At 35.5% G+C, this 21,771-nt stretch overlaps 1 long non-coding RNA gene across 2 annotated transcripts in view; it reads right to left on the reverse strand.

Annotated features, from left to right (window-relative positions):
* Window positions 1-21,771, reverse strand: part of LOC141577709 (uncharacterized) — a 66,989-nt gene that overhangs the window by 43,424 nt on the left and 1,794 nt on the right. The window lies entirely within an intron of this gene.

The raw sequence follows: 21,771 nt of genomic DNA on the forward strand, positions 1-21,771 counted from the left end.
ATAGGTAACTTTAGTTGTCCTATAACTAATGAAGGAAATAAATCTATAGTTGAAAACCTTCCAAAAAGGTTTCCAGGCCCAAAAGATTTCACTGGAGGATTCAGCCAAACATTTACAGAAGATTACACAAATTTTACACAATCTCTTCCAGACAACAGAAGAGAAGGGAACATTTCTGAACCAATTTTATGAGGTTATTTTTACCCTGATGACAAAATCAGGCAAAGACAGTAAAAGAAAACTATAGACCAATATCCTTCATGAACATAGATGCAAAAATCCTCAACAAAATATTGTCAGATCTATTCCATCAGTATGATAAAACAAAAACACATCATGTCTAGGTGGGATTTATCTTGGGAAAAGCAAGGCTCATTTAATATTTGAAAAATCAATGTAATCCACCACATCAATAGCCTACAGAAAAAAAAAAAAAACCACATTATCATCTCAATTGATGCAGAAAAAAAATCTGATGAAATGTAACATCCATCCCAGATAAATCTCTCAGCAAACCAGGAATAGGTGAGATCTTTTTCAATCTACTGAGTAAAACACCATCACAATAAAAAAAAAATTTTTAAGACAAAACCTACAGCCAACATCATACTAGCTGATGAAAGACAGAATGCTTTGCTTTCTAAGGTCAGGAACATGGTAAGGATGTTCACTCACCATGCCAATTCAACATCATACTAGAACTCTTAACCAGTGAAATAAAACAAGAAAAAAAGATCAAATAAAATGCATACAGATTTGAAGGGAAAAAATAGAACTGTTTCACAGACAATGTATAGAAAATCTACAAAAAAATTTCCTAGATCTAATAAGTGTATTTAGCAAGATCACAGTCTACAAAGGCCAAAGACAGTCATCAATCACATTTTCACACAGCAATAAACAATTAAATACCTAAATTTAAAACACAATATCCCTTACAACAGCTCCAAAAAATGAAAATCTCTAGATGTAAATTTAACAAAACTTTTACAGAAACTACACACTGTAAACCCCAAAATACTGATTTTAAAATAGACCTAAATAAATGGAGAGCTATATACTATGTTCAAGGAATAAAAGACTCACCATAGAAAAGATGTCAATTGATTTATAGGTTTAATGCAGTTCCAATCACGATCCCAGCAGTATTTTTGATAGATATAAAAAAATCTGATTCTAATACTTCCGTGGAAAAGCAAAAGAACTAGACTAGCCACAATAATTTTGAGAAAGATAAATAAAGCTGGAGGAAGAAGACTACTCTACAGTTTTGCTACAAAGCTATAGTAATCAAGAGAGTGTATTATTAGCAAAGGAATAGACACAAATCTACAGAACAGAATAGATTCCAGAAATAAAATCACACATATAATTCTGACAAAGATGGAAAGGCATTTCAATGGAGAAAGGATCGTTTGTTATTGTTTTAATGGTGTTTGAACAATTGGGCATCCTTATGCAAAAAAAAAAAAGTACCTTGAACCATAAACAAAAATTAACTCAAAATGCGTCATATATCTAAATGTAAATCACAAAACTATACAATGGTTAGAAGAAGAAAAATAAAGAGATTCATAGCTTGGAATTAGGTAGAATTCTTGGACGTGACACCCAAAACACAATCTATAAAAGAAAAAATTGATAAATTGGACTTCCTCTAAATTAAAAACTTTTACTCTATAAAAGATACTGCTGAAAGACAAGCTACATACTGGGAGAAATTATTTACAACTTACATGTTGGTAAAAGGACTTATATCCAGATATATATATATATATATATATATATATATATATATATATATATATATATATATGTATATGTATATTTCTCAAAACTCAATAATAAGAAAACATCTTAATTAAAAGATGAGAAAAAACTCAAGCAGACATTTCACTGAAAAGAATAAACAGAAAGCAAATTAGTATAGTCCAACATCTTAAGCCATTAGGGAAACACAAATAAATTAAAACCAGGATGAAATATCACTAAACACTCATTAGAATGGCTAAAATTTTAAAATATTGACAATACCAGGTGCTGACAAATACATAGAATGACTGTAACTCTCAAAAATTGCTGGTGGAAAGAAAAAATGGTACAGCTACTCTGAAAAGCCATTTGAAAGTTTTATATAAATTTAGATGCATCTCAACAATTCCACTTGTAAGTATTTAGGAGAAATGAAGGCTATGTTCACACAAAAATTGGTACATGTTTGATTACAGTAGCTCCATAAAAACTGCCAAAAACTGGGAACAACCAAATATCCTTAAACTGGTGAATAGATAAACAAGCAATGGTACATCCATACAATGGAACACTACTCAGCAATAGAAAGGAATGAACTACTGATACATGAAACAAGTTGAAAGAATCAGAAAGGCTCTATGCTGAGTGAAAAGAGCCAGTCAAAAAGTTACATATTGAATGATTCCACTTATATGACATTCCTGAAAAGAAAAAACAGACTAGTAGTTTCCAGGGCTTAGGAGTCAGAGGAGGGTATGACTACAAAGGCATAATAGGAGGAAATTTTAGGGGGGAGATGGAATTGTTCTGTATCCTGATTGTGGTAGTGGTTACACAAATCTATACATGTGTCAAGACTCATAGAACTATACACTAAAAATGCTATTTTACTATATTTAATTTTTAAACTATATGAATTTTAAAAATAAGATATGCCAGTTTTTAACTACACTTCTATATATGCCAAAAGTGTGACTTGATCACCAAAAAAAAAAAAAAAAAAACCCTCCAAAAACAACGCAGCTTAGGCTGCATTAATGGAAGAACTAAATCCAAATCAAAGTTATAAACTTACTGGACCTTAAGTTGACCAGACTATATCTACAGCAGCACCAAGACTACTTCAGATAGTACCAATACTACTGGACATTGATAAAATTAACACTGTCTAGAGGTAGGAGACCAAGATGGTTAGTGGATGGTGGAAAGAACTGAGATATTTAACTTGGAGAAGGGAAGGAATGACATGGTAACTCTCTCACTATAGGAATATTGCCCAGTAGTTTACTAGCTCTTATTTTGTGTTACTCTCGAGGAAAGAACTGGGCTCCCTAGGAAGTAATTCCAGGAAGGCAGACGACCTCAAATCACTATATTTAAAAAAAAAAAAAAAAAAAAAGCTTCCTGATAATTCAAGTTGGGAATAAATAAAATGACCTGCCTAGATAAGCAGTGAGCTTCTTGTCATTGGAAATCATTGAAAATGTTTAAGCAGATGTTAAATAACTATTTATCAAGGTTACTGTCAAAGGGATTACTTCACTGAGTAGAAGATTGATCTCTTTAACCTCTAAGGTCTCTCTAAACCCACCTCCTTTATTCTAAATTATAAAGGATGTTGTAAATCACACTCACCCTATGGGTATCTCCAACTCCCTATAACACATTACATTGTACGTTATATACTGAGTGCTCACGAAATCCCCATGGACTCCTCCTAACTGTCCCAAAACAGACTTCCAGGGTGTTTCAGTGGTTTCCAACCAGCATCAGGGAAGACATGCAGAAGAACACATAAAACATTAAACTTGCACAGAGAACGGATAGATAACTTCTAACAAGAATATATAGGGAAGGTTTGACCCTGCTCAACCTACGGTTGAAGAGTTATTGTATCATCCTACAAATGGACTAATGTGAGGTTTGAGACCCATTTTGACTTCCCTATTGTCTTTAGTCTAGAAAAGGAAACTGGAAATTTTCATGTCTTAAAATATACCAAAAGGAACAAAACAAATACCCGTATTCTTTCCTGTTCTTTTTAGTTCTTTGAAACTTACTTTTTATATTTCACTTTTTAGTTTTTTCAGTCTGCATTATCTAGGCCTACACCTTTCAAAAGTCTCCTACAAATTAGGAGCAAGAGTGCCTGGTTAAGTTCACAGAGGGCAACACAGCAGGCTTGGCAGACGTCAAGCGACAAGGATTGAGAAGGCTCTGCAGGTTAGTTTTGTCTGGCAGGACCCAAGACAGGGCAACTGAGTGGTACTGATACTACCTGAAGTTGGAAGGGCAAGATTTCAAGGAGGAGATCAGGCACCGTTGGGACAGGACTTCAATCAGAGGTCTCCTGGTACCCCAATGATTGCAAGAGAGACAAGTCGTGTTGCCCAAGTCCAGGGCTGTAAAGATCCCTTTCCACATCGGAGCCGACAGGCCTACCTGGTTGGCCTCATCCCCTCTTAGAACTCTGGTCTGAATTATTTATATCAATGCAACTTTACTTTACATAGCGCTCATGAAGGTACAATAGTTCCTTTTAAGAGTCCATTATAGAATCATAAAGTCTGTTTGGCAGACAAAAATGATCTATGGTATTAGAAGTCAGGTCACTCGTGTAGCAGGTAATTACTGGAAAGAAGCTTAGTGGGGGGTTCTGGGGTGCTGGTTATACTTCTTGATCTAGGTGCACTTGGATTTTTGAAAATTCTACTTATATACTTATGACCCGCATACATTTCTGTATTTATGCTATCCCTCAATAAGAATATTCCAAAGATAAGGAAAAACTGCTTGGGTTGGGGCTTCCTAAAGCCATGCTGGCTGGCAGGCAGCCAGCATTGCAAGCACTAAGCCTCAGCCCCAGACTCTCAGCCTCTTTCTTTCTCTCCCCGTGAGTGTGCATGCTCACTCATACGTGCGCATGCCCAAACACAAACCAGAGCTGTTCAGAGACAGAAGCAGCAGCAAGCACACATCTGAGGAGTCCATTTGCCTGTCTTCCCAACCCCAGCTCAGGTGTGGCTCCAGGGCTGGACTGATGTCACGCTATAAACCAGGATATGATATTCTATGTCTCAGTGTTGGAAAGGGGCTCCTACTTCTCTTAGAAATCTAGATCCCCTGAGGCAGAACAAATAGGATAACTTTAAATATCAGTTAACTAATGATACCATATGAATATATTCATGTATGTTTAGCAAAAACAGGAAAAAATACATCAAAATGTTAACAATTATTATTGCTGAGCTATAGGATAAACTAAATTTTTCTCTTTATCCTTTTCTCTTATTTTTATGTTTTCTATGGTGATCGTGTACTGTTTCATATACAAGAAAAAAATACATGCTATAAATAAAAAATTTTGTTTGGATAATACATTATCACTTTCAAATTTAAATTTATCAATTTCAAATTTATAAGCATAAGTTTTCTAAATGGATTCTCTGTATATTTAAAATATAAATCGTTTATCAGACATGTTTCGCAAATATTTTCTCTCGGTCTATGGCTCGTCTTAACTGTCTCTTTTGCAGAGCAGAAGTTTTACATTTTAATAAAAAGTCCAACTTATCACTTTTTTCTCTCATGGGTTGTACTTTTGATTGTGTCTAAAAACTCATCGCCATCTACTGATTCTCACAATAATTCTCTGACATTATCATCACCATTTTGCAGATGAGGAAATCGAGATTCAAAGAAGAACTAAGTTGACTAGGCTCAGATGGGCAGAAGTAATGGATTTGGGACTGACAGATTCCAATGCTCTCTCCAGTTTACAATGTTGTGATGCTTTCTAACCCTATCCTTCTTGTCTTTTTTTCCTCTGCCTTTCTTCCTCTTTTTTTCTTTGAAGATTTTTCTAAAGTTTTTCAACCTAGGGTGAGCTAGGTTTGCCAGAAGAAATGGCAACTTACAGAAAAAAAGAGATTGATGAAGCTAGTCCAAAGTATATCATAATAGCATTGTTAGAGATGTACTCTGAGTAGCAATGTCAAGTTTTATGGGAGCAGGGAACCCATGGGAGCATATTATTAAAGCTAATAGCTCATTCCCCTAGAAACACACATACACACATTTTGCATACAAGTTTATGAGTTCTGGATGCCATAGCTGCTCTAGACATAGATATATAGAGAATTAATTTAGCACCTCATTGTCTGGGTGAAATATAAAATACTGGAAAGAAATAAAATCTATGAAATCACTAGCGTAGTATTTGTGCATAGTAGGCACTCAATAAATTCTCATTTAATTTGAAGTCTGATTAATTTGGTTAATAGTACTTTTTGCTTCAAGTAGGCATGTAGGGAAATCCACACCCACTCTGTTTAATAGTCTATTATAAGAATTCACCACAGGGTGTCACTATTGTTCTAGACAATGGCTTAAACAGAATCCACCCCCAACCCAACTGCCCACCATCCCGCCCCTACCTCCCTTAATTTAAAAAGACTAAGTAATGCCTATGTAGTGAGGAGGGAGAGGAAGGGGGCACTACTTTTGTATCCTGAGTTCTTTTTTTTAAAATAAATATAATACTATATATATTTATAAATATATATATAAATATAAATATATGTATAAACTATAAACATAATTCATTGTTTGAATGTTCTAAAAATATTGCATCAACGTATTTCAGAGCACATTGCAGTTATACCAGGTGAAAAAAAAATTTTTAAAGCACAATTTGGGTTCAGAGACATTACTCCAACCCAGATCCATGGGGAGTCTCAATCACTCATTCAGTCATTCATCAAAGATTTCTTGAGCACCTGCTGTGTTAGGTACTAAGACAATCACAGTATGCCAAGACGGTTGGGCATATCTGGTCACTCTCACAATAGCACTGGGTAATTAGGCCGCTTGGGGTAGCAACAGAGTAGGAATTTGATTTAGGATTCCTACAGAGAACTTGGTCACCCCAAATAGCCTCTCAGTTACTCAGTCTGAAAAATGTCATCATAATCCTACATCCTACAGTACTGCCTGGGGTAATACCCATCTGTGGCAGCTAAGGTAAGCAGCAGTCATCTGTAAAATATCCATCTGGCTGGTGACTTCCCTCTCTGGACACTGAAGGCACGACAGACAAAGCCAACAACATTCACGTGAACAGTTTTTAACAGCATTTTTGAGATACTTACATACCGTGAAATTTATCCATTTAAAGTGTACACGTCAGTGTTTTTTGTTTATTCAGAGAGTTGTGCAATCATTACCACTATTTAATTCCAGAACATTTTTTTTACCCAAAAAAGCAACCCCACACCCACTACTAGTCACTCCCCATTCTCACCCTTTCTCCAGGCCCTGGCAATTACTAATCTACCTTCTGTCTCTGAGGATTCCCTTATTCTGGAAATTTCATATAAATGGAGGCATAACACATGAACTGTTTTTAAATGGCAAAAGAAAGCAATTCTTTCATCTCTACTCCAGCTACTGTGACTTGATTGGGTGGATTTCCGTTTTCAGAAAAGTGCTTCCGAGTAGTGCCCAATACATATATTTATACATCCTTATAATATACATCATGAACTCCCTTGGGGAAATTTCTTAACTTAGCTAAACAGTACAGCCAAACTGAAGTGAAGTTGATTTTACTCAGGACAGAAGTAGCTGAAATTAATCATCTTTGAAATCATTACTTCTTAAGTATGGTCTGCGAGAATGTGGAATCTGCTTGGGTACAATGCTTGTATCTATTATCTTATATTCTGAAGTAGGAGACAAGAGAAATTACAAAGCTCTGCTAGTCTCTCTTAATGAATCACTAAGTAAACATCCAAGTCCTCCACCCAGGCCCATGGGGTAGAATGAGCTGACAATAACCTGCCTGGAGGCAGAGAATAACACCCCCGGAGAGAAAATCGTGGCAGGCACTGTACTAGCTGTTTCCCTCCCACCAACCCTGCAAGATAAGTACTATTAAAATGAGAAAATGAGACTCAGTGAGATTCAATAACATACCCACGGCCACGGGGAGTTGCATCCCTAGTATGTGGAAGTGTTGAATAACGGATAAAAGCACAGAATCAGGAGCCATGCTTTCTGAGCTCAAATCCTGAATTCTATAGCACACTGCCTTGTGTGACCTTGAGCAAGTTCCTTAACCTCTCCGTGCTTCAGGTTACCTCTGTAAGGAAGGGCAGCTAATAATACTTAACTTTCTAGGGAGGTTATAAGGTTCAAAGAAGTCAATACTGAAAGCATTTACTAAGTGCCTGGCATATGGAAAGCCCCATGTAAGTGTTAACTACTATTACTATTATTAGAATCCAGATTTGCCTGGATTTAGAGTCCTTCACTGGGATGAAAAACCATGCCTCTCCATGCTTACCTTATATCCTTGCAAGTTAAAAATGGTGGCTGAGGAGGCCTGTGGAGGCCTGTGAGCTGAGCTGAACTAGCAGTGCTGCAAGACGTGGGTTCTCAGTGTTCCCCCTGGCACAGTGAGCACATTGGTGGTACCACCCTGCTCATACTCCAGACAACATCTGCAACTTGAATTTTAAGTTTTCTTAGTAAAATGTATTATCTCTTTATCTGTATAATTTTGCCTGCATGCCTCTATGGAATCATTCTGGAGAGTTAACAGTAAATAAATCAGTCTCTGTTGTTTGTAACATTAATGCAGCTGTTTAAGGTTGATCATTTAAGAAGAAGCTCATGAACAATGTAATACCTACAATTTGGAACACCTGCTGCTGTGACTGTGCATTTGAAACCTGTTTCATTATTCTCCAAATACCTAGGTATTCTGTAAATATCTAGGGCATTGCTCTCTTTACTGCAGGAATTCTCAACCTTGGTTATACACTGGAATAACATGAGGAGCTTAAAAACCATTGATGCCTGGGCTGTGTCCCCAGAGATTCTGATTCCATTGGTCCAGGGTGCAGCCTGGGCATCAGGAATTTCAAAGGCTTCCAAGTTGTGGAAAGCCAAGTTTGAGAGCCAGTGTTTAGCTGGCAGTCACATGACCTCTGGTCCTGCCTCAGTTTCAGTTGCTGTGGAGAATGGCTCCCTATATTTTCAGGTTTCTTTAGAGATCCCTCCACTACCAAATGAAGTTTCATTTTTGATATGCCCCATGATCCATGTATTATGTCAGACCATCCCAACCCAAGCCTTCAGGGCAGGTCTCCTAAGTGGGCATGCATTAGTGAGTGTCAATTTTCTTATAATCTCAACTGAAATGAATCTGATAGTTACCCAAGTCCAGAGATGAGCTGAAGACAGAGGTTGAAGATAAACTTAGAAAAGGGCCTTAATTCTGGTAACGAGTGTGGATTGTTTAAAAATTATATTCACATGTTCAATTCTATTGCTTTTTTTAACATTTTTTATTGATTTATAATCATTTTACAATGTTGTGTCAAATTCCAGTGTAGAGCACAATTTTTCAGTTATACATGAACATATATATATTCATTGTCACATTTTTTTCTCTGTGAGCTACCATAAGATCTTGTGTATATTTCCCTGTGCTATACAGTATAATCTTGTTTAATCTATTCTACAGTTTTGAAATCCCAGTCTATCTCTTCCCACCCCCTGCCCCCTTGGCAACCACAAGTTTGTATTCTATGTCTGTGAGTCTATTTCTGTTTTGTATTTATGCTTTGGGTTTTTTTTTTTTTTGTTCGTTTGCTTGTTTTTTAAAGATTCCACATATGAGCAATCTCATATGGTATTTTTCTTTCTCTTTCTGGCTTACTTCACTTAGAATGACATTCTCCATGAGCATCCATGTTGCTGCAAATGGTGTTATGTTGTCGGTTTTTATGGCTGAGTAGTATTCCATTGTATAAACATACCACATCTTCTTTATCCAGTCATCTGTTGATGGGCATTTAGGCTGTTTCCATGTTTTGGCTATTGTAAATAGTGCTGCTATGAACATTGGGGTGCAGGTGTCTTTTTGAAGTAGGGTTCCTTCTGGATATATGCCCAAGAGTGGGAATTCTATTGCTTTTCTTCATTATATTATAAACTAGAATCATATTACTTCAGTATAGATTCTTATATAAATATATGGCATGATTAAAATATATAATTGAACTGTAGTGTATTTCCTTTTTTTTGCTTTCCTCTATAGGAAGATGGAGATGAAATGGAAACTACAGAGTAAAAACAGAACACCTCATAAAATGATTGGGCCAATAAGAATGAACACTAAATTGAGTGTTGAATCATTTCCATTGCACAACAGGCATCTACTAGGTAACTGGTGCTGTACTAGGTGCTCAGAATTTTTAAAATGCCCCTTGTGAGACTGACCATCCAGGGAGGGAACAGATAACTGCAAAATACTGTGGTCAGTGCTCCACTAGAAAAGAATAACAGAGAAGAAGTCTTGAACTCAAAGAGGAGAATGGGGGTGGGGGCAGAGAAGCCTTCTGGAGGAGGTAGTGCCTTAGCTAATATAAAAGATAAGTGTTATCCAAGTGAAGTGAAGTATTGGGGTTTGGGGTGTAGGGCCTCACTTAATTATATTCCAGCTTCCCTCCAGGTTCTGAACTAATTGAGAAATTGACCCATGGATCAATAGGGATCTAAATCTCAGCATATTACTGTTATTTTGGTATTACTCTAAGAATGACCATGACTTTGCCAGAGGGAGTGTAGGAAACAGTGATAGAAGGAATCCTGTGATTTTCAGCTGCTTCTTACCGTGTGGTTTCTATCACGTTTCCTAGAATCTATGGTAATGTAAACATGGCAGATTGTTAAATATGTTCGAAGTATTTCTTATTCACTGAGCAAAGCAAATTTGTCAGTTCTTAAAAGACCCATGAGAACACATTGTTATTTCTCACAAATTCTAACCGAAGAAAAGTAAATCTTCTTTGTTTTTATTTGAACCCATCCCAGAATCAGTCCTAAACCATATAGTTCATTTGGCATACACTGACTTTTGGACACATTCTTAATTATCATACCTGGTCCTAAAAGCCAAATGTGAAAAATCAAGACCAGCTTCTTGTACACAATCGTGAGACAAAATTTTAAGAACTACTGTAAGTCCACCTCAATTGGATTAGGTAAAATTAGGTGGGATGTTTAGGAAATTTTTTTTTTTGCCTCTATTTTTCATCCTTCTTATCCTTTTTTTTTTTTTCCTGCTCTATATCCACCTTTCCTAGGTTAAATGTTATGGTTTTCCTTTGATCCTAAAATTAAAAATATATAAAATATGGTAGCTCAATATTTGGAAACCATTTAATTTTTTTAAATTATAGCAATCAATTTTTATAGATTCATCTTGATTCACTTACTTTATAAAATTTCTGCTAATTTACTATTTAATTTTCATAGTAGCATTGCTCAATGGCATGATGAAATAACAATCTCTGTGGTCACTACATTTAAATCTTCCTATTATGAATTCAATAGTTGTCCAAAATGCATTCCTCTACATGGATTCAATTACAAATATAGTTTTGAAATACAATGAAACTATTTCACTTGAAAAGGTGAGATACTGGAAAGGCCTTTTCTTACCTAAGATGATAAACATGTACATTTGTAGCTGAAAAGAAATTATAATCATTTGGTCATCTAAAAATTAAACATGGCCTGAGGTGATCAAGTGATAAAAATTTACCTTAAAAATGCTTTTAAAACAGAAATTATAATTAACCTACTTTAAAAAGATATGAGTAATTTTTGTCAAAATTGTATTTTTGTCAGAATCGTAGATTCTTTTTTAGTCAATTTTTCACTTTCATCCAGCCTAGTAAAAATGCATATACCTGAGTCCAGTCCTTGAGAGAGGAAGTTTTTATAACCTAGTCCCAGTTTATTCTGGGAACCTGGGTAAGTTATTTCTGGCTTTTCATCAGGAATGGACAATGTTGAAGGGTCAAAAAGTCACTGATATTGTCAATAACAGGTGTTGGGTGTGGGCTGGTGAGGAACACAAAGCTCCAATCCCTCCCCGGATTCCATCTCCACCAGCTTAGATTATGGCCTCACATACAGCTCATCTTCCACCTGACTTTCATTTCGTTAGAAGGCAGACATTAAAAACCAGTGACTCAGTGAGAGAGGAATGAGTAAGGAGCTGAAAACATAAATAGAATCCTATTATGCCTGCTCCTCTTTCAAATATGCTTTTGAAGTGAGTGAGTGAGTGAGAGAGTGAGAGAGTGAATAAGTTAAAAAGCATGAGAATTTGAGCAACAAAATAAATCTCTGTGGTATTGCATTATAACCCAAAGAATAAATTAAATATCCATGCATCCATACTGACATAAATAAATGACTGAATAAATAAATAAATGGTAGAGAAGGAAAAGTCTTTCTTACAGCATTCCAACTAATATATTTAGATACTTCCCTCTCGAGGATATGGAGCTTAATTCTCCTTCCCTTGAGTGTGGGCTAGACTGAGTAACTCACTTTCAAAGACTAGAGCATGGAAAGAGAAAAATAGTAACTTTGCTGGGGAGAAACCTAGGGCAGACACCTCCTTAACTAGTGATCAAGGTTGACATTTTTAGTAATAAGTCGGGTTGATATCTATGTACCCCTTGATTTGTTACTTACACTCCACAACAATATATGCAGTATGATTCCTTTCATCTATTTACACACTTGCTGCAGCTTAGAGATATGTATGTGTGTAAGTATATTCAGGAATATATAGAAAAGTTTTGGGAGGAAATAGACTAAGCTGTTAACAATGGTTACTTCTCGGGAGAAAAGTGTTATTGGAGGGAAGGGGCAGATGAAGGAGTACTTAAACCTTTTATTCTATGTTTCTGTATTGTTTTAAAATTTTGCAGCCATCATTTTTTGTAATTTTTATTAATTAAAAAAAAATAGAAATGTTCTAAAAGTGAGAGCATGAGCTCTGGGGAGGAATTTGCAACTTCACACTCTGTAGCTCTGGTCTCCTCCCAAATAAGAAGAAGTCCTCTGGTAAAGCATCTTTTGAAGACTTCCTGATTAGTCATTCTCTACTTTGACTTATTTTCAAAATACTTGACTCACGCCAACATAATTTAATGCTACTCTTAAACCTGAATTTTCATTTTGCAAGTCTAAACTTCAGTGTCTTTTCCAGTAGGAATGTTAAGGCTTAGTCAGGTGGTGAGCACCGATGTCTCGACTACTCTGTAGGACTCTGCTGGCAAATCCAGGATGACGCACTGACATACATCAGATGTTGGAGCATCTAAGATCTAAATGATGTCAAATGAAAGAAAAGTGAAACATAGGTATATATGATTATAAACACCAAGTCCTATCAACGTGGAGATGGTTACATGTGAATTTGTTTCCCTCTGATGTCATGGAGATAGAATCTTTGGCTATCTTTTTTTCATAAAACTGAATAAATATTTGTTAATTGAAAAATAACACTACACTGAGTGCAAGATAGTGTTATGCAGCAAATGCAATTGAAAAAAGATAAAGAATGGCTGCCAGGGCTGTAGGAAGGAGTCTAAGTCCTAACCTTTGCTCATCCCCAGCTGAGTCAAGTGGCAAGTGTGCGACTAAGAGAGTATGTGTCCTACAGATCAAAGAATCACTGGAGTTACAATGTGAAGCCTATGAGAATGACTGTAAGAAGGGGAAAGAACATTCCACATCTTCATTAAATCCTCAAGATATCATTATTTTCATATATGAAAATAGGTGTTAATCTGTAGGAACCTCAGATGTCAGCAGTGTCACCTTGCCTGTAACAATGAGATAAGATTGGCTAAAACATCATTCCAGATTCTGTGCAACATCCAACCATGTACCCAAGATGTCTGTGCTATCCCAGAGGGTTTATCTTCTCATAGTACCTACAGCTCCAAGCTTTGACTTCCTCTGAATTAATTTGTTCAGATTACTCATTGCCCTATCTTCATAACACCCTGTCTCTGTTCTGAGCCGAAATTTAGTACCTCTTTCTGATCTCTACAGGGGAGAAAATATTCACACAAAGCCTTTGTGTTTTAACAGATTTTGCTTAAAGTTTTGTGAGATGAATGGGGTTTATATCACAATTCTAGAGATAACCTAAAATCCAGAGTTAGATGTCCATGCCATTCAAATGACCTTCTGCCATCAAGTTGAAATTGTCATTTCTACTTCAGCCCCCTTCTAGGCTTCATGGCTCTTCTCTCCCTCTTTTCTGCCCCTCTCCTCACAATATGTGTATTCTAAAAGTGTATAAGCTGACAGCATCTGGAGAACATTTTTCATACTATTTACTTTTTTATTAGTGCAGATAATATTATAGCTTACAAAATGGATTTTCCAAGCTTTACTAGGTATGTTATAATCAGTAGGTAATAGAAATTCTAAGAAATAGACAGTAACTTTTTTCATCTTTCTGTAACCTCTTTAATCTTTAAAATCTAACCTGATGGTTAGTGCACTGTAAATAGTTCAACATCATCAGATTGTTTATGTGTTTTGGGTTTGCATGAAAGAACAATAACAATTAAACCCACTCCATTCATAATGTTTATGTTTAATGCTGTGAAGAGTTGCAATTTTATCAGCCCATTGAGCACTGAACCTCAATTTGAGTGTACAAATTATTCTGCAAAACAAAATAATAACCTTCTAAATGTGTTACTATGTACTATTAATGGCATGCTATTAAAATAACTTTGGGCACCACAGTAGATCTACTTTGGAGGTATGAGTTTAAAATATTTGTAAAATGTTTTATAAAATTACTAATAATGAAATATAAATAATTATAGACATTTTCCTTGTTCTTTTTTTTCATACAGAAGATACACAGGAGCCAAGATGTAGATCAACTTAGATCAAGGCCATGCAATGTATATGATATAATGGATATTATGATACTGTGATCTGGATATAAATGACTGACAAACTTTTGGTATGATAACCATCTATCATTTTGTCAATGATGGTCAATGTATAAAAGCTTGCTCATTTTTTAGTGGAGGTTTGAGTAATATAAATATGAATTCAGGAGTACAACTTGATAGTCTAATAGGATTAGATTGGGGAGGAGAATGTATCCAAGTAGAGAACAGCATAAAGAAAAGCACAGATACATGCTGGGAATCAGGAATTAATAGCTCAGAATTCCTGGCCACTGGCAAATAGTGAGATGTAATGTTAGAGTTCTGGAGTAGTCTGGCTTTATAATGATAAGGATAATTATAAAGAGAGTTCAGCCTTTTAAAGGTTAGGGAAGAAACACTGAACTATGGTAAATGGGACTAGAGTGATTCACTTAAGAGTCATTGGTTTGTTTCCAGTTTGACCAGATTGGAGGTCAGTGGAGCTGGTGACAATGGGAAGAGAAGAGACCTGATTCCTCCCATGACTAGCATCAAAATACAGGGGCTGCAGCTATTACTAAGACAACTACGCATCTTAGTAGGAAGGCTGAGGTGATGAGCACATGGCTTTCCTTGCTTCCCTACTCTACCCTTCACTGTCCCCATCAAAACTGGGATTTACCTACTCTGCATAATCCACTGCCAACCTCCTAAACTAAACATCAACTCAATCCAATCAAGCAAGAACACATCTATTTTGGATGTGGTATATTAAGAAAATGAACATGTTTTTAAGCATGGCTTACTGTTCTAACTGTGCATATTGATTGCTGGCGAGTTTAGTCACAAATTCAGAATGTTTGTGTTTCATCCAGTTACATGAGCAGTGTGTTACTTTTCAGTTATATAAGAAAACATCATTTCTTATGCATCCTCCATGATTTCTAGGAGCACATCCCACAGAATACCTTGTACATGAACTATGTTTCATTTTATTTTCCATAATCTTGAGATCTTGAAAAGGATCCCACAAGTTCTTTATAGTAAGAAAGCCTTTGTTTAACAAAAGAACAAAGGATTCTATAAATTCAACACTTAAGTATACAGATTAAACATTTTAAAATAAAATGTTTTATAGTAACATTAAAACCCTCTCATAGCTCTTTTATGTTTTAAAACATACTGTAATAAACACCGCTCAGGAACTTGTGACATGTATCTAATGACTGTCTTCATGTAGAAGTTAAAGAATAGATCAAACACTAGGAGTAATACAAATGTGATTACTTCTCCCCTTAAAGGCTTTTTACTTAATATCAATTTTCTAGTAGTTGAAAAATTGTTGCTAAGTGCAATAATTTTGTTTTAAGAATGGAGTATATTACCGTAACATTGATTGCCACCTAACTGAACAAAGAGTAAAATATGGGCACTGAAGCACATTTTATGATATGTAGATTCTAGATTTTAGGTTTTTTTTAATCTTAAGGTTATAAAATATATTTTGGCTCACTGAATGTCTTCCTAGTAAGATGTGTCTTCTCTTGGCAGAAGAAAAGACAGTATCTGGGGGCATCCAAGAAACTGTGGACACTCAATGAAGGGTGAAAGGTGACACCCTGGAGGGAAGACTCTAATTATTATTCATGAACTCTCAACATTAATAAAGGTGATCATTTTAAAAAGGAGATGGGTGGAGTAGGGAGAAGAAATGACTCAGTGACTTAAGGATAACAACTGGTTTTTCATTCCTGCTTTGACTCTACTGTGCTTCTTTGCTATCCAGACTTTGCACTGTTTCAGTGGGCTCTAATGTTGTTATACATTTCCCCTCTCAAGGCCTTAACTTTGCTTTTAGGATAAGAATAAATAGGTGTTCTTGAAAGGAGTGAGCAGGCAAGAGTAGTTCAACAAATGGTGCTAGATACTACCCAAGGCAACCTACAGATTCCATGCAATCCCTATCAAAATATCGATGGAATTTTTCACAGAACTAGAATAATATTAAAATTTGTAAGGAAACACAAAAGATCCCAAATAGCCAAAAAAAAAAAAAAAAATCTTGAAAAAGAACAGAGCTGGAAGAATCCCATTCTCTGACTTCAGACTATACTACAAAGCTACAATAATCTAAACAGTATGGTACAAGCACAAAAACAGTCACACTGATCAATGGATCAGAATATTGAGCCCAGAAATAAACCCAAACACCTATGGTCAATTAATCTACAACAAAGGAGGCAAGAATATACAATGAAGAAAAGACAGTCTCTTCAATAAATAGTGCTGTGAAAACTGGACAGCTACACATAAAGGAGTGAAGTTGGAACATTCTCTAACAGCATATACAAAATTAAAATCAAAATGGATTAAAGACCTCAATGTAAGACCAGAAACCATAAAACCTCTATAGGAAAACATAGGCAGAATACTCCTTGACATAAATTGTAGCAATATTTTTGAGGTCTATCTCCTATAGCAAAGGAAATAAAAGCAAAAATCAACAAATGTGACCTAACAAGACATAAAAGCTTTTGCACAGCAAAAGAAACCATCAACAAAACAAAGACAACCTACTCAGTGGAAGAAAATATTTGCAAACAATATATCTGATGGGATTAATATCCAAAATATACAAACAGCTCACACAACTTATCATCAAAAAGCAAACAATCCAATTTAAATATAAGCAGAAGAACTGAATAGACACTTTTCCAAAGAGGAAATGCGGATGGTCAGTAGGCATGTGCTCAACATCACTGATCAGGGAAGTGCTAATCAAAACCACAATGAGATATAATCTCACGCCTGTCAGAGTGGCTATCATCAAAAAGAACACAGATAACAAATGTTGGCAAGGATGTGGAGAAAAGGGAACCCTTGCACACTGTTGGTGGAAATGAAATTGGTGCAGCCACCATGGAAAACAGTATGGAGGTTTCTCAAAAAATTAAAATAGAACTACCATATGATCCAGCAATTCTACTCCCAGGTATATGTCCAAAAACCCCAAAAACACTAATTTAAAAAGATACATTCACTAAATGTTCATAGCAGCATTATTTACAACTGCCAAGATACGGAAGCAACCTAAGGGTCCATCAACAGATTAAAGGATAAAGAAAGTGTGTGTGTATATATATATATATATACACACACACATATATGAAATACTACTCAGTCATAAAAAAAGAATGAAATTTCGCATTTGCAACAACATGGACTGACTTGAAAGATATTATACTACGTGAAATAAGTCAGACAGAGAAAGATAAATACTATATTATATCACTTATATGTGGAATCTAAGAAATACAACAAGCTAGTGAGTATAACAGAAAAAAAGCAGACTCACAGACAGATTGGTTACCAGTGCAGAGAGGGAAGGGAGGAGGAGCAATAAAGGGGAAGGGAGTTAAGAGGTACAAACTATTATGTATAAAATAAGCTGTAAGGACATATTGTACATCACAGGAAATATAGCCAATATTTTATAATAAGTATAAATGGAATATAACCTTTAAAAATTTTAAGTCACTAAGTTGTATACCTGCAACTTATATAACATTGTATATCAACTATACTTCAATAAAAAAAAGTGGTGCTGGAACAACTGACTATCCATATAGAAAATAAAGGACTCTTATGGGAGACAAAAGTGAACCTCTACCTTTTTTCACATCATATATTAAAATTAACCTGAAACAGTTCATATGCATAAATTAAAATCTAAAACTGTTAAGACTTCTAGAAGAAAACAAGAAAATTGTTGTGATCTTGGTTGGGAAAGATTTCTCAGACAGGACAACAAAAAAACATTAAATAGAAAAGAAAAAAATGATCAGTTAAACTTCATTAACATTAAAAACTTAAAACTTCTCTTCAACAAAGGAGGCAAGAAAATACAATGGAATAAAGACAGCCTTTTCATCAAATGCTGTTGAGAAAACTAAACAGCAGCATGTAAACCAATGAAGGTAGAACACTCCCTTATACCATACACAAAAATAAACTCAAAATGGATCAAAGACTTAAACATAAAACAAGATACAATAAACCTCCTAGAAGAAAATACAGGCAAAACATTATCTGACATACATCTCAAAAATGTTTTCCTAGGGCAGTCTATCCAAGCAGTAGAAATAAAAGCAAGAATAAACAAATGGGACCTAATAAAACTTACAAGCTTCTGCACAGCAAAGGGAACCATAAGTAAAATAAAATGACAACCTATGGAATGGGAGAAAATTTTTGCAAACGATGAAACCGACAAAGGCTTGATCTCCAGAATATATAAGCAGCTCATATGACATAATAAGAAAAAAACAAACAACCCAATCCAAAAATGGGCAGAAGACCTAAACAAGCAATTCTCCAAGGAAGAAATACAAATGATCAACAGGCACATGAAAAAATGTTCAATATCACTAATTATCAGAGAAATGCACATCAAAACTACAATAAGGTATCACCTCACACCAGTCAGAATGGCCATCATTGAAAATTCCACAAATGACAAATGATGGAGAGGCTGTGGGGGAAAAGGGAACTCTCCTACACTGCTGGTGGGAATGCAGTTTAGTGCAGCCACTGTGGAAAACAGTATGGAGATTCCTCAAAAGACTAGGAATAGACTCACCATATGAACAGGAATCCCGCTCCTGGGCTTATATCCAGAAGGAACCTTACTTCAAAAAGACACCTGCACCCCAATGTTCATAGAAGCACTATTTACAATAGCCAAAACATGGAAACAGCCTAAATGTCCATCAACAGATGACTGGATAAAAAAGATGTGGTATATTTATACAATGGAATACTACTCAGCCATAAAAACCAACAACATAACACAACTTGCAGCAACATGGATGCTCTTGGAGAATGTCATTCTAAGTGAAGTAAGCCAGAAAGAGAAACAAAAATACCGTATGAGATTGCTCATATGTGGAATCTAAAAAAAATTTTTAAATGAACATAAATACAAAACAGAAACAGACTCACAGACATGAAATAAAACTTGTGGTTGCCAAGGGGGTGGGGGATGGGAAGGGACAGATTGGGATTTCAAAATTTGTAGATACTGACAGGCATATGCAGAATAGATAAACAAGATTATACTGTATAGCACAGGGAAATATATACAAGATCTTGTGGTAGCCTACAGCAAAAAAAAATGTGACAATGAATATATGTATGTTCATGTATAACTGAAAAATTGTGCTCTACACTGGAATTTGACACAACATTGTAAAATGACTATAACTCAATAAAAACCTTAAAACTTTTGCTCTTTGGAAGACAAAAATTAAGAAATGAAAAGGTAAGCCAGAGACTGAGAGAAAATATCTACAATACATATATCTAACAAAGGATTTTCCTCATACAAAATTCAATAATAAGAAAACAAACCCTTAAAATGTGAAATGACATAAACAGGCACTTTACCAAAAAAGATTTACAAGTGGTCAATAAGCACACAAAAGATGCTTAACATCATTAGTCACCAGGGAAATACATGTTAAAACCACAGTGATATAACACTACATACCAACTAGAATGGCTAAAGTTAAAAAGATTGACAAATGATGGAGATACATTTTGTTGGTGGGATTGTAAAATGGCACAACCGTTATGGAAAACAGCTGGCAGTTAAACATATACCTACCATATGACCCAGTAATTTCACCCCTAGGAATTTACCTGAAAGAAATGAAAATCTATATCCACAAAGACATGTATGATTGTGTTTGGCAACTATATTAATGATAAAAACTGGAAATGACCCAAATGTCAACAGATGAAACAAACTGCACTGGATCCATAGAATGAGCCACAAGATAGAAATAAAAAGGAGCAAACTATTGATATATGTATCAATATGGATGAACCTCAAAACATTATGTGAAATGAAAGAAACCAGATACAAAGGAGTTTATATAATATATAATTTACTATACTTTTTATATGAAACTCTAGAAGACTCAAAGTTAATTTACATACTGGCATATTTTATGTACATACATAAATATATATATATTTTAATTTAAACCACATTAAAATAATGAAAAAAATCTGCAATGATAGAAAGCAAACAAGTGGTTTCCTGGGACCTGGAGTTGACTACAAAGGTGCATGACTTTCGGGGGTGACAGAAATGTTCTGTAGGTTTGTTGTGGAAATGGTTATATGGACACATTTTACTTGTCAAAATTCATCAAAGTACACCTAAAATAGGCATATCTTACTGTTTGTAAATCATACCTCAGTAAAATTGATTTAAAAAGTAAAAGCACATACACACACAAAACTTTAATTACAAAGGCAGGAGGAAAAAAAGTCTGGGAAACAAAGTACATGAAGTTCCAGTTACAAGCACATTGAAAACTAGTCATTTCAATCTTCAGTTCAAAGGTCCTACTGTGATGTCAGTGTATTAATTTAATACTGCTGCATGATAATTATCACCATCTTAGATGTTTAAAACAACACAAACTTATTTGTTCTCTGTGGATCAGGAGTCTAGGCTGAGTTCTTTGCTCAGGGTCTTACCTGAAATCAAGGTGTCAGCCAGGATGGGATCTCCTCTGAGGTTTGGGTTACCCTTCCATGCTCATTCAGGTCATTGGCAGAATTTGTTTTCTTTCTGGCTCTCAGCTGTTAAAGGCTACCCTCAGTTCCCAGTCCTGTGGCTTTCTCACAACTTGACTATTTCATCAAAGTCAGTAGGGAAATCACATTTAAAGACTCATCTGATAAGGTCAGGCCCACCAAGAATAGTCTCCCTTCTGACTAATTCAAAGGGCATTAAATCACATCTGCAAACTCTTTCACTTTTGTCATATAACATAATCTAACCACAGAACTAATATCCTACCATATTCATAGATTCTTCCACATTCAAGGGGAGGGGATTACATAAGGTATGTACACCATGGGTGGGAATCTTAGAAGCCACCTAGAATGGCCCTCAACAATTCATGCCTCTTCCAAAGGAAAAAAAATTCTTCACTCCCTCCCAAGGTTCCCCTCTCACCACATTATAGCATCAAGTCAAAATTCAAGATCTCATCATCTAAATTATTTATATCTGAGCAAAGGAGATTCCTGACCATAATCCATTAAATGCAGTTCCCTGAAGCACAATTCCCCTTGGTGAGCTATGAAACTGAAGACACCAGTGTTCCCAGCACTCCCATCATCCAATGGTGGGAGAGGCATAGGAGAACAGTTAGAGTTCAAAACG

Source organism: Camelus bactrianus, chromosome 5 (assembly GCF_048773025.1).
Source record: "Camelus bactrianus isolate YW-2024 breed Bactrian camel chromosome 5, ASM4877302v1, whole genome shotgun sequence".
Lineage (NCBI taxonomy): Eukaryota > Metazoa > Chordata > Mammalia > Artiodactyla > Camelidae > Camelus > Camelus bactrianus.